The sequence below is a fragment of the Nylanderia fulva genome, unplaced genomic scaffold (genome assembly GCF_048542155.1).
Source record: "Nylanderia fulva isolate GAGA-0341 unplaced genomic scaffold, ASM4854215v1 Scaffold10, whole genome shotgun sequence".
Taxonomy (NCBI): Eukaryota; Metazoa; Arthropoda; class Insecta; order Hymenoptera; family Formicidae; genus Nylanderia; species Nylanderia fulva.
The window spans coordinates 4,840,363-4,853,227 of NW_028189193.1; the positions used below are offsets into that span (position 1 = coordinate 4,840,363).

Sequence of the window (12,865 nt, forward strand, 5' to 3'; positions counted from 1 at the left end):
CGTGGCCGCGTTCGCATATGGTCGCGGAAGGTCGAGTGACGTGGTCCCCAGTCCCGGCTGCGCAAATATTGATCGAGGTGTCGCCGTGACGAAAAATTCCACCGAACCGGGAATAAAATGTACGCGACGTCGCGAAAGATGGCGCGGTGCGTGAGTTTGGAACGCATTTGCATGAGAACTCGGGACCGAAAAGGATCGAATTTTAGCGATGCTAAAATTACGCGATTGTCGAGAGATTGTTGAGATAAATCGTATATTTTACACCTGTAAATTAGTCGACATATTTGCTTGATAAAAATTTTAATTCTGCGTATACGTTTCTTTTGTAGTCATTATTTTTCCTCGTGTTTTCTTCCATTGATTCCTGATTCTCGCAATTTTATATAATTATGTTTTTTCATGTTTAATTTAAATATTTACAAATTAATTGTATTTATATTTAGCGGTGTAATTTTATTATAAAATAAAACTGCCGACAAGTCTCTCTTTCTTTATAATTATAAATAAATTATAACGGGATGCATATTGTTTTTTCTTTAAAAACAAATCAATCAAAGAATTGGCGGAGCAATATTACATTAAATTCTCATCATTCACAATTATTTAAAATTGTTTTCAAATTATTCGTGCTAATCTTCTTGTAAGAGAAAACGCTAATTATCATAATTCTCATAATTTCATTTAACTTTCTACACCACACATTAACACATAATTAGAGAATAGCAACGAAAATATATCATATTGCCAATGCGTACTTGAAACAATTTTAGTTTCAAGCTCAAGAAAGCTGCTTAAACAAATAATTGGAATATATTTTCAATATATATAATATTATATAATATATATAATATATATAATATATATAATATATATAATATTATATAATATATATAATATTATATAATATATATAATATATATAATATTATATAATATATATAATATTTTCAAGAATTAATTCATTACACCTACATTTTCCTGTTTTATAGCTTTATATTAGATAATAGAAGCGTGAAACAGACCAAGCAGCCTCCTTCGGCGACTACCCTTTGCTCCGTCGAGAAACAGGTGGCAAGCGCGCAGCATGGGGTGAGCACGCGCCTAAAAGCCGCCCCCTCAACCCTTGGAGAACCGCGGGGCACCATGGGGCCACAGCTGGGCACCGTGTAAATCCAGCCCCTCTCGAGCTCCGAAACTGCGCCCTTCTTCGGGCTACTCGAAAAAAAGACACGCACCCCCTGCGGAGCCAGCGCGGCCTCGGAAAACCTTTGTGGGATCTTAACGTGTTATTAGGGTTTCTATGGGGTTTCACGGCTTTACACGAGTTGACCATTTTATTTGAATATTTGAAGACTTGATTAAGCCAAAAGGCGAGTTCAAATTTTGAAGATTATCTTTTTCCAGAGAACTAAGAGACGAAAAATAATATATAGGATAATATATTATTATATTATATTAATATAATATATTATTAATATATAGGATAATATATATTAGGAATAATAGAGACGAAAAATAATATATAGGATAATATATTATTATATTATATTAATATAATATAATAATATATTATCCTATATATTATATATTATTAATATATAATAGATTATTAATATATAGGATAACATATATTAGGAATAATAGAGACGAAAAATAATATATAGGATAATATATATTAGGAATAATATATAGGATATTAAAAAAAGGGTCGCTTCTATTTTAAAAGCAGGCACTATTAATAAAAACAAAAAGTCTATAATTATTATGGTTCCTATAATTAATATCACAAAAAATCATATCCATCTGTGTATTTTAACAGAAAACTCTATAGGTCTCTCTTTAATATTTTTTATATCTATAAATTGTGAATCTTATTACAATTCAAAACTAATAAAGGTGACACAACTATTAATTCTATTTCATGTTTTTATATATTTTTTAATACTACTTTCTCTCAAAATGTATGATCCTCTTTTAATATTCTAAAATATAGGATACAAAAAATGTATCCTGTTTAAAGAGCGACATTATTATTCAATTATATATATATATGTACTTAGGAATATATCTTACTAATATAATTAATATTGTAAATAAAGGAGAAAGATATCAGGTATAAAAATAAGATAGATAGTATATATAGTAATAGTAGATAGTATAGATAGATATTATTATCCTAGATATGAATAATATAGTGATATTAATATAATATGAATAATATAGTATCCTATATATTATTTTTCGTCTCTATTATTCCTAATATATACATTATCCTATATATTAATAATATATTATATATATATATATATATATATATATATATATATATATATATATAAGATATATGTTAATTATAATTAATAATAGTATCGTTTTCACATAACATAACACGACACGCGACAATGAATCTATCTTGAAATTGGAGAATAAGATTGCTCATGTTAACTCAAACAATCTGTCGCCGGGTGTGTGCGAAGTAACTGAAAATATTTGACCATCAAGAATCGAGACGTCATTTTTGCAGCTGCAATTCCGCGTCTTTTGCCCCCCACGTGATCCGCAGCTTGAATCTGAATACATATATACGCGATGTGCAAATATGCGCGATATTACTGGCGCGGTATTTATTTTCGGAAACTGTGTAATTGTTTCACATTTCCACGCTCTCTGTAGGATACATGTTTTGTACATATTTACACATTTACATTGTAATTACTCACCGCGCCGGGGGGGAAGGGGGAGGCAGGGGGGAGGAGAAGGGAGGGGTCTTTAAACATTAAAAGAATATTTGCCGGGCAAATGCTGATAAATCATTGTGCGTAATGCAGTGCAATCTTAATAATTCGAACCGTTAAATGAAGATTGTTGAATGCATAGCGACAATATTTTGAATCAACAGAGCGCGGATGTGCGAAATCGTAGTCGACGCACACGCAAATATACACAATGTACAGCGATAATGGCATGCTTACGTGTGTATCTGCGGTGCGCAAGGTTAAATGCGATATTACCATAGAAACACCGAGAAACAAGTGTTCGGGAAATCATCGAATGTAATCGGAATGTAACGGCGGATTAAAGTTGATCGGGAGATTAACCTTTTCGATGTGCTCCGACCCCTATTTCTCTCTTTCTCTCTTTGCCTAACGTGTTCTATATTGCCTCAATTAATATTTACAAATTTATTTATGCATTTACATGTATTATGGAACTGAATTTTTCAGTCTCTGAAAATATTCCCTTGAAAGTATTATGAATTTATTTACACATGCGAATAAAGAGAATACTGTGCAAATATTTGTAGTAAATGTGTGCCGCAGCACATATTTAGAATTTTTTTTTAACGCGATTTTTTTTCGATGAAAATATTTTCATTGAAAATAAAATATTGTCGTATTATTTTCCTTCTCCTCCCGACTTTTTTTTAAGACCTCGAAGTTGATACAGATATTATTTAACTACATCATCGTTTATCGCATATTTCGATTCTATACTCGTGATGATTTTTCCTAAAGTCAACTCCTCGATTTAAATTAAGAAAAAAAAATATTCTGTTATTAATTTATATCCCCCCAATAATTTGTATAAAATATTCTATAGTATTAATATCCTTTTTCTGTTGAAGAAATAATTAAAAATTAAAATCTTTATCAAACTTACAGAATTAAGACTGCATCTGAATTTCTAAAAATCGTCTCCATCATCGCAAATCGGCGATAATGACGAACGTCGGGAGATTTGAAATCGGTATTAATATTCTTTTTCTGTTGTAAAAATTATTAAAAATTAAAATCTTTATCAAACTTACAGAATTAAGACTGCATCTGAATCTCTAAAAATCGTCTCCATCATCGCAAATCGGCGATAATGACGAACGTCGGGAGATTTGAAATCGGTATTAATATCCTTTTTCTGTTGTAAAAATTATTAAAAATTAAAATCTTTATCGAACTTACAGAATTAAGACTGCATCTGAATCTCTAAAAATCGTCTCCATCATCGCAAATCGGCGATAATGACGAACGTCGGGAGATTTGAAATCGGTATTAATATTCCTTTTTCTGTTGTAAAAATTATTAAAAATTAAAATCTTTATCGAACTTACAGAATTAAGACTGCATCTGAATCTCTAAAAATCGTCTCCATCATCGCAAATCGGCGATAATGACGGACGTCGGGAGATTTGAAATCGGTATTAATATCCTTTTTCTGTTGTAAAAATTATTAAAAATTAAAATCTTTATCGAACTTACAGAATTAAGACTGCATCTGAATTTCTAAAAATCGTCTCCATCATCGCAAATCGGCGATAATGACGGACGTCGGGAGATTTGAAATCGGTATTAATATTCTTTTTCTGTTGTAAAAATTATTAAAAATTAAAATCTTTATCGAACTTACAGAATTAAGACTGCATCTGAATCTCTAAAAATCGTCTCCATCATCGCAAATCGGCGATAATGACGAACGTCGGGAGATTTGAAATCGGTATTAATATCCTTTTTCTGTTGTAAAAATTATTAAAAATTAAAATCTTTATCGAACTTACAGAATTAAGACTGCATCTGAATCTCTAAAAATCGTCTCCATTATCGCAAATCGGCGATAATGCATGACGGACGTCGGGAGATTTGAAATCGGTATTAATATTCTTTTTCTGTTGTAAAAATTATTAAAAATTAAAATCTTTATCTAACTTATAAAATTAAGACTGCATCTGAATCTCTAAAAATCGTCTCCATTATCGCAAATCGGCGATAATGCATGACGGACGTCGGGAGATTTGAAATCGGTATTAATATTCTTTTTCTGTTGTAAAAATTATTAAAAATTAAAATCTTTATCGAACTTACAGAATTAAGACTGCATCTGAATCTCTAAAAATCGTCTCCATTATCGCAAATCGGCGATAATGCATGACGGACGTCGGGAGATTTGAAATCGGTATTGCCGCGAAATAGGCGTAACCCGGCTGCGATGTTAATCGCATTAGCGCAACATCGCGCGATAAATCAGATAATTAGCGGCCGTTAAGCGCATCGTAAATCGGCATTATCAGAATCGGGTGTCAGCATTTTGACATGGGGCGCCACGCGTTGTTTGGCGACGCGTTGCGGCGAAGCAGCCTGTGTACTTAACAAATCTTGCGAACACCGAAATTGTTGATCGTTTATCAACTATTATCCTGCCGGCAACGCGGTTGTTGTTTGCACTGCAGCGTTTCGATGACGCCATGAAAAAATGTTTGACAGACCGATTTTTTTTCATCAATCCCGAGCTCTCATTGCTCTTGACAGAGCAATCTCGTCAAAAAAATCTCGTGAAATGCACAATAAAATTTATCGTAATGTAATGTAACGTATATATGCATAATAAAAATATATTGAAGTCGTAAGAAGATATTCTATATATACACGCACTTGTTGCATAATACACGATACGAATATTTATATTCGGATATTTATATTGACATTATTGTCTCTTTATCGAATTAATAAACCACTGCCTACGTCAGGAACCATGTGAATATTAATGAATCCATTCTATATATATTGTGCAAATATGTCAATTCTAATAATAATCGTAATGAGCCTGGCAAATCGATTACATTTTTTAGCTTTACACACAATTTGTGAATAATAGTAATGAGCGCTTTGAAAGCGCGCTTGTAATATTTTCAAGAGTCTGAAACGTTCCCACGCATAATCCGTATATGCGTTTAACAAGTTCTCCCTTTGGTTCGGCTCCGAAAAAGCAATCGCCTTCGAGCACGGCAAAGTTAATCGCGACACGGCACTAGTCGATGTAAACTATCCTTCGATGATACTTCTCTAAGTCCTGAGGATATTACGAATCAATTCCCCGAGGCGATCGGCTCTCTTGTCCCCCTATATACGATTCCCACAATTTCCCATACGCTTTACACCGGCACGTCTTTAAAGGGGGGTCCTCGTTGGGGTCGGAACACTTCTGTGATCGATGAAATCATATGTCGAGCTTGCGGTTTTTATTCGCGAATTAATTACGCGTTTAATGACCATACACAGAGAGAATTTTCTCGTAGAATTTACCCTAAAAATCATGGTAATGGTGGAACAATATAGTATTGGAAGAATTTTATAAGAGTTTTTCTGATTAATATTTACTACATTAAAAATATTAATGCTACACTAAAAATATTATTGTGGAAAATATTAATATTTTTAAATAATAGAATAATTTCCCTGTCGACAGTGAAATAAACCTTGCAATTAATAATTATGATAATCGTGGGACAACATGGTATTGGAAGAATTTTATAAGAGTTTTTCTGATTAATATTTATATACCACAATACAAATATTAATATCTATCACATAAGTTATAAAATATACTCGATTAATTTTACTATGTACATAGTAAAATTTACTATGTGCACTGTAAACAAAATTTGTTAACTTGACTAAACCTTTCAACTAAATATTATTTTGTTAATCGAACATATAAAAATATTTAAATTAAATGTGACATATTAAATCTAACGAAACGTATATTTGACTTAAATACTAATATATGTTCAATTAACAAAATAGTAATTTAGTTGAAAGGTTTAGTCAAGTTAACAAACTTTTTTTTTACAGTGTACCTATTAATATTTTTTATTATGGTAAATATTAATCAAGAAACTCTTATAAAATTCTTCCAATATCATATTGTCCCACGATTAACATGATTTTTAGGGTAAATTCTAAAAGAAAATTCTCTTCGTCTACATTACGAATTTGATGCATTTTTATTTATAGCAAAGGTCGGACTAAAGATCTCGTTATATTAAAAAAAATTGGAACGTTCGCGGAGGAAAAATTTAAAAATAATTTGCCGAGAATGTCAAGGTGTAAAAAGGGTTGCGTTCAAATTGAAATACTCAAGCGTATTTAAATGTATGTTTAAAAATTCGTGACTTTACGTTTACTTCTTCTTGATGTTTCAAGCAAAAAATAATAATGTTATAAAATTGTATTTTACCTATTTCGAAAAAGCGAGAAATTTAATTAAATATGTATTTATGTATCAATTTTTCCTATTATTATTCTTCCCTTATCTCTATTTTATAAAAAAATATTTGTCGTTATGATATCTTTAATAAAAAACTATTATATATAAATCCTTTGCATGTTAAATGTAAATAAACATCTCTTTGTATTTAAATGTTACCGAAGTAATAATTCCATATAATATTAAGTATTTCAATATTCATATATGTATAATACACACATATATACATATAAAACTAATTAATAATTTCTATAGATATGTGCATTTTGTGACAAAATATCATTTTTGTTTTGCCAAAATTATTGTGTAATTATTCACTACTATTCATAATTTTTTAAAGAATATATTCTAGTTATGAAATATTTCTTATATTTTTCATTCGTTTAAAAGTTCAGATTTATGAAAGTAATATATTCTAAGTAATTAATATGTTAAAAATAAGAGTTGGACATAAATAAATTTTATATTTACCCTTAAAACAGATGTTTAAGAACTAAAAACTAAAAAATCATCAAAAAATATCTTTTTAAATATAAATGTTGAAAAATAAAAATAAAAATTTTATATGTAGAGAGAATATAAATAATTCTAAAATTTTTTAAATACATAATATTGAGATATTTGATAGCTCCATGTAAATATTAATAATGTAATATTTTATTTTAAAAATTTAAGTATTTTCAAATAAAATTCGATAAGTGTAAAATATTTAAGACGAATTTTATTACGCAATAATATAAAATAGACAACTAATGCGCAAAGATAAAATTAATTTTACGAATATCCAAATAATAAATTTAATTGTAAATTACTCACCCCAGGATTGCTTTGTCGTTGCCTCTCCAGACTTCTCTTCCTTTTCTTTTGTTCGTCCTTGGTTGCTTCAACATAGTACTCGCAAAAACACGATTACTCGCTCTAATTAACAGAATAAAACAATCGAAATTTTACGTTATTTTATGACATTAATCGCATTTTATTATATTACAGCAAAAAAAATTACGATTGGCGAATCGAAAATCGCGCGAATAAATATGCAAAAATACGATACACAGATATCAAAATATGTGTAATTATGATCGTATCCATTAATATTAAATGCAACATAAAATCGCTCGATTTAAAATCAATCTGTCATGTATTCGCAATGTTTTTAAAATAACCGAAAAATTCGAAAAATCAGTGATACAGCATGATTAAAATACGATTAACTCAACACAACACGCTTAACTTTACAAATATGTAACATTTTCGCAAAATCATTTTCCTTATATTTTCTCGATTTTTTCGAAAATGTAGATCGATCTTATTAAATTTTATTAACAATAATTTCCTATCTTCGTTTTAATAACCAAAAATTACAAATTTTCAATAGTAAAAGTAATAACAAAATTAATAATAAATATTTAAATTAATTATTATTAATAAACATATTATTAACAATTATAATATTATAATTAATATTTTAATTAATAATAATAGCAAGAATTTTCAACAGTAAAATTAATAACAAAATTAATAATAAATATTTAAATAAATTATTAATAAATATTTCTTCAAAAAACTTGAATTTTAATGCATCTTACATCGCGCTTGAAATTTTTCATCGAGTCACATACACATACTATATAATAATAATTTATAAATCGTTTGCCAACTGAATGCGCAATAATGAAACACGTATACGAGTGAAATAAGGAAAATCGTGATATATTATTCGCTTGTTGATAATTAATTTATATTCAAGAATATATACTCGGAGAATATTTCTCGTTTCCATTTAGCTTGTAATATGCTAAATACTTCGTGGCGACGAATTAAAAAAATCGAACGGGAAGGTTTGACGTAAGTATCCCCTTACAACATCGTAATAATCCTCGAGAAAAATGCATACATTCCCATCTATGTTACAATTAACGATTAATAATTAATAAGCGTACCGCAGCAGGTATTTCGCGCGGCATTAATTCATTTAAAACAGAAACAATATATATCTCTCGAGAGAGGTTTCATAGGATTAATGTGTCTGAAAAATACACATATCGCACAGTACTCGATTTTAATTATACCTTTCCCGACGATACGTCGCGTCTTAACTAGTCATTAATTCGATTTGCATAATATATCGCGCGGTATCGAAGTAAAGTCATCCGATATCATTCATATGTGCGATATTACTCCCGTATATTTTAATGTTTATCAATCGCGTACCTTAAGTTCAATATTTGTAAATCATTTTTAAAACGCGTATTTCGCGACATTTATTCGGCTGGAAATTGGTCATGCGAACAGTCGGCAAACCTAATTACGAATTTTCGAATATTACACAGTTCGCGAATATTGATTTATAAATCGTATGTTTATTCACACTTGTATGTTATAAAACGAGATAGTAATTAGTTGTCATCCTAAAATAAGTCTGCGTGTCAGGGAATATTTTAAGGAATGATTAATGCAATTTCTCTCCTTCTTTTTTATTACAATATTAGATAAACTAAATGAGCTAATGAAATAATATAACAAAATAATAAAATGCAGGTGGTAAGTAACATCGGAAGTGATGAGTAATCATTTTATTAATTAGTTTCGATCATATTAATTTTGCATTCAATCATAATTAATCGCGTTTCCACAACTGAATGCATAAGTACTATATTGAAACAATCAAAATTGAACAAGAGAAGGCGCATCGGACAAGAGTGAGTAATTCATAATTTTTTAAATTAATTTTTTTGTTACCCCTCTCCGCATTTGTCATGCATTTTATATCATTGCATAATATAATGCATACAAAATATTGTACAAATTTTATTTTAAAAAACTTGAAATAATTTTAATAAAATAATTAATTAAATATGTATATATTGATAATAAATAGATTCATTCAATTATAGTTTTTTCTTAAATATTTATGCAAAAATCAAATAAAAAATTTAAGGAGTTATGTGCAATAATTATTTTTTAAAATATGAATTTTTAAACACGACTTTATAATTTGTAAATATTTTTGCAAATCAACTTTATGCAATATATTCGCTGTTGCACATCGTACGTGAGTTTTAAATTAATTATTTATTTTAGTCTCAAAAAATAATAGATTTGCGAAAACTGTGAAGCGAATAAATATGAAATACCTATATTAAATAAAAAGAATTGAAATTGAATTTTATCCCAAGTTATAAATTGATAATGCAAAAACTATCGTACAATAATCGCAATAGTCAAATGTATATATCCCAATCAGCAGAAATCACAATCGATTACTTGATCAGCAAATAATGGCTATTGAATATTCATTGTCTTTCATACTCCTAAATTATACCTACATATATGCTCGCTAGTTTGCTTTAGCCTTGTACTGTTATATGATGACAAATATCTGGCTTGGCCTTTTAATTCAACACACACACATTCATAAATGATCACAAAATATATTGATGAAAACGCAGATATGAGCAGAATTACACGTGTCTTCTAGGCTTTTTTATCGTTATAACATATATGTATTTAATTGAAAACTATTAGTTTATCCATTTATATACGGTTTATTGCATATCATTTTTTTTAATATTATCTTTACCATCCCCAAATTTATATTACAACGTATAAAAAAATTTTTTTTCGGATTGTCGATACTCTCTATTTTCTCTCATCAATTTATAGCAACTTTGGAGTCGATTTTAAATTAAAAAATTAAAATTAAAAAATTCTACACACTCCCTCTGTCATCTCTTCGTTTAAAAATATTTATTTTCAATAATAAAATTCGATGTGAAAAATTCACTATATATTTCCTCGAACGTCATTGCAGCCGGGAGAAGACAAAACGGTTTCGCTCCCAAAAACTGCATCCGCTGCACTTTGTAATTTCCCAGTGCTGTCCGGAGAAAGACGAAGGGCGGCACGTGACTTACCCCATCATCGTGGCACGGCGGCGGTCGCTCGGAATGTTTTGACAGGGGGTGGATGCGTCACGTGGCGCATAGCTGTTTGTAAAACATCGCCGGCTCCTTTATCGGCGCCGATATTAAGCGGCCCGCCTCGGCCATTGTTCGCATTGTCGCGACTCGATTGCCGAGGAAGAAGGGTGGCAATATACATATATACGAGGGGGTGGCATTGTCGACGAGGTGCCGCCGTGATTTCTCTATATCTCACGCGCACGTTAATCTAATTGAAAATAAATCCCCTGTAACCGAGACGCGGCAGCGATAATCCTCACGAGAATCTCATGGCTGACCAATTTTATTCTTTCGTGTAGATCGGTATGCAGCTATAATATAGTAAATGGTTGTATTCAAATCGAGGATCAGCGAAGTCAGTTGTCTGAATAACGGGGTATTTTTTAATTTTTCATCAGCGCGATATTAAGCTTCCTTAAGTTTTCTATATATTTAATAAGATTATAAAGATATCTTTTCTAATTAAAAGTTCAAATATTTTTCATACATTTTTTATTTAAATTTGTATGAGAAAAATATAAAATTATTTTAATTTATAAAATTAAATTTAATAAGTAAATTAACAAATTTAAACTTGTTATTTAAAAAAAAAAAAAAAGAATGAAACGTTTTATGTGAAAAAAATAATTTAATTTTTTTCCGTATGAATTTAAGTATAAAATGTATAAAAAAATATTTGATTCAATTTAATAAATTAAATTTAACAAGTAAATTAATAAATCTTTATTAAGCGAAGTTATTAAATTTTCAAGCAATCAATTTCGACAATATACACTTCGAAAAATAAATATATTATTAATTTCCTCAATTTTCCCCAATTTTCTCAGAAACGAAATTATTTCCTCCTCGACTGTACTATAGTTTTCGACCTACTTTAATAATAGAAAAAAAAATAGTATCGTTAAAACATATATATAATATTTTACTATTCCTTGCGTACGAGAGCAGACTAGAACGAAGGGATATTTCTCGGGCAAGAACAAACTTCGGACTCGGTCCTCCTCCGCGGATGCGAGCGCGTAATCTGCGCGCGATTTATACGATTCGCGGTCCGCGACGTAGGTAGTTCGTGGAGTATCGCGAATCGTCACGCAACGGGAGGGTGGCGGACGGTGTCTCTGACGAGGGATGGAAACGCGGAAACGTGACGGCTACGTGTCCCTATTGTTTGCGCGACGAAAGTAGGGACCCGCGGACGCGCGAGCGCTTATTTACACGGGACAAATAGACAAACAAGGAATTGCCGCGCGGCTCACCGCGAGCGCCGTGCATCAAGCTCATTCGGAGGAGTCTTGCGATAATTAGCGTCGATAGGAAACGAGAGCGAAACGGGACAAATTTATTGATACAACTTCATCGAACTTCATCGATATTACGTACATAATATTCGATTTTTTTTTTTTAAGATCGTGCAAATAGATCGTAAAAAATTGGGTTCAATTCAACTTTTTGAATTATATCTTATAGGATTTTTATTGAAAAATAAAATAAAATCCTTATTAAATAATAAAATAAAATCCTTATTGAATTTTTAGCGACATCGCGTTGTCGCAATAAATTGTGAAAATAAGTGCGTAAACATGGAATTGCAAGATGTAAGTACCATAAATAAATAAATAAAAATATATATACAGATTTCTTATATACTTATGTAGATTAAATACTAATAATAATGTAATATATAATTAAAATATAATATATACAACTTCACCGCCATTACGTACATAATATTCGATTTTTTTTTAAGATCGTGCAATAAAAAATTGGGTTCAATTCAACTTTTTGAATTATATCTTATAGGATTTTTATTGAAAAATAAAATAAAATCCTTATTGAATTTTTAGCGACATCGCGTTGTCGCAATAAATT

At 30.0% G+C, this 12,865-nt stretch overlaps 1 long non-coding RNA gene across 1 annotated transcript in view; it reads right to left on the reverse strand.

The window, feature by feature from the left end:
- Nucleotides 1–12,865, reverse strand: part of LOC114931973 (uncharacterized) — a 74,518-nt gene that overhangs the window by 19,268 nt on the left and 42,385 nt on the right. Inside the window, exon 2 of the long non-coding RNA XR_014924753.1 lies at nt 7,851–7,952. This is a non-coding gene — a long non-coding RNA (uncharacterized LOC114931973). The remainder of the gene's footprint in view (nt 1–7,850; nt 7,953–12,865) is intronic.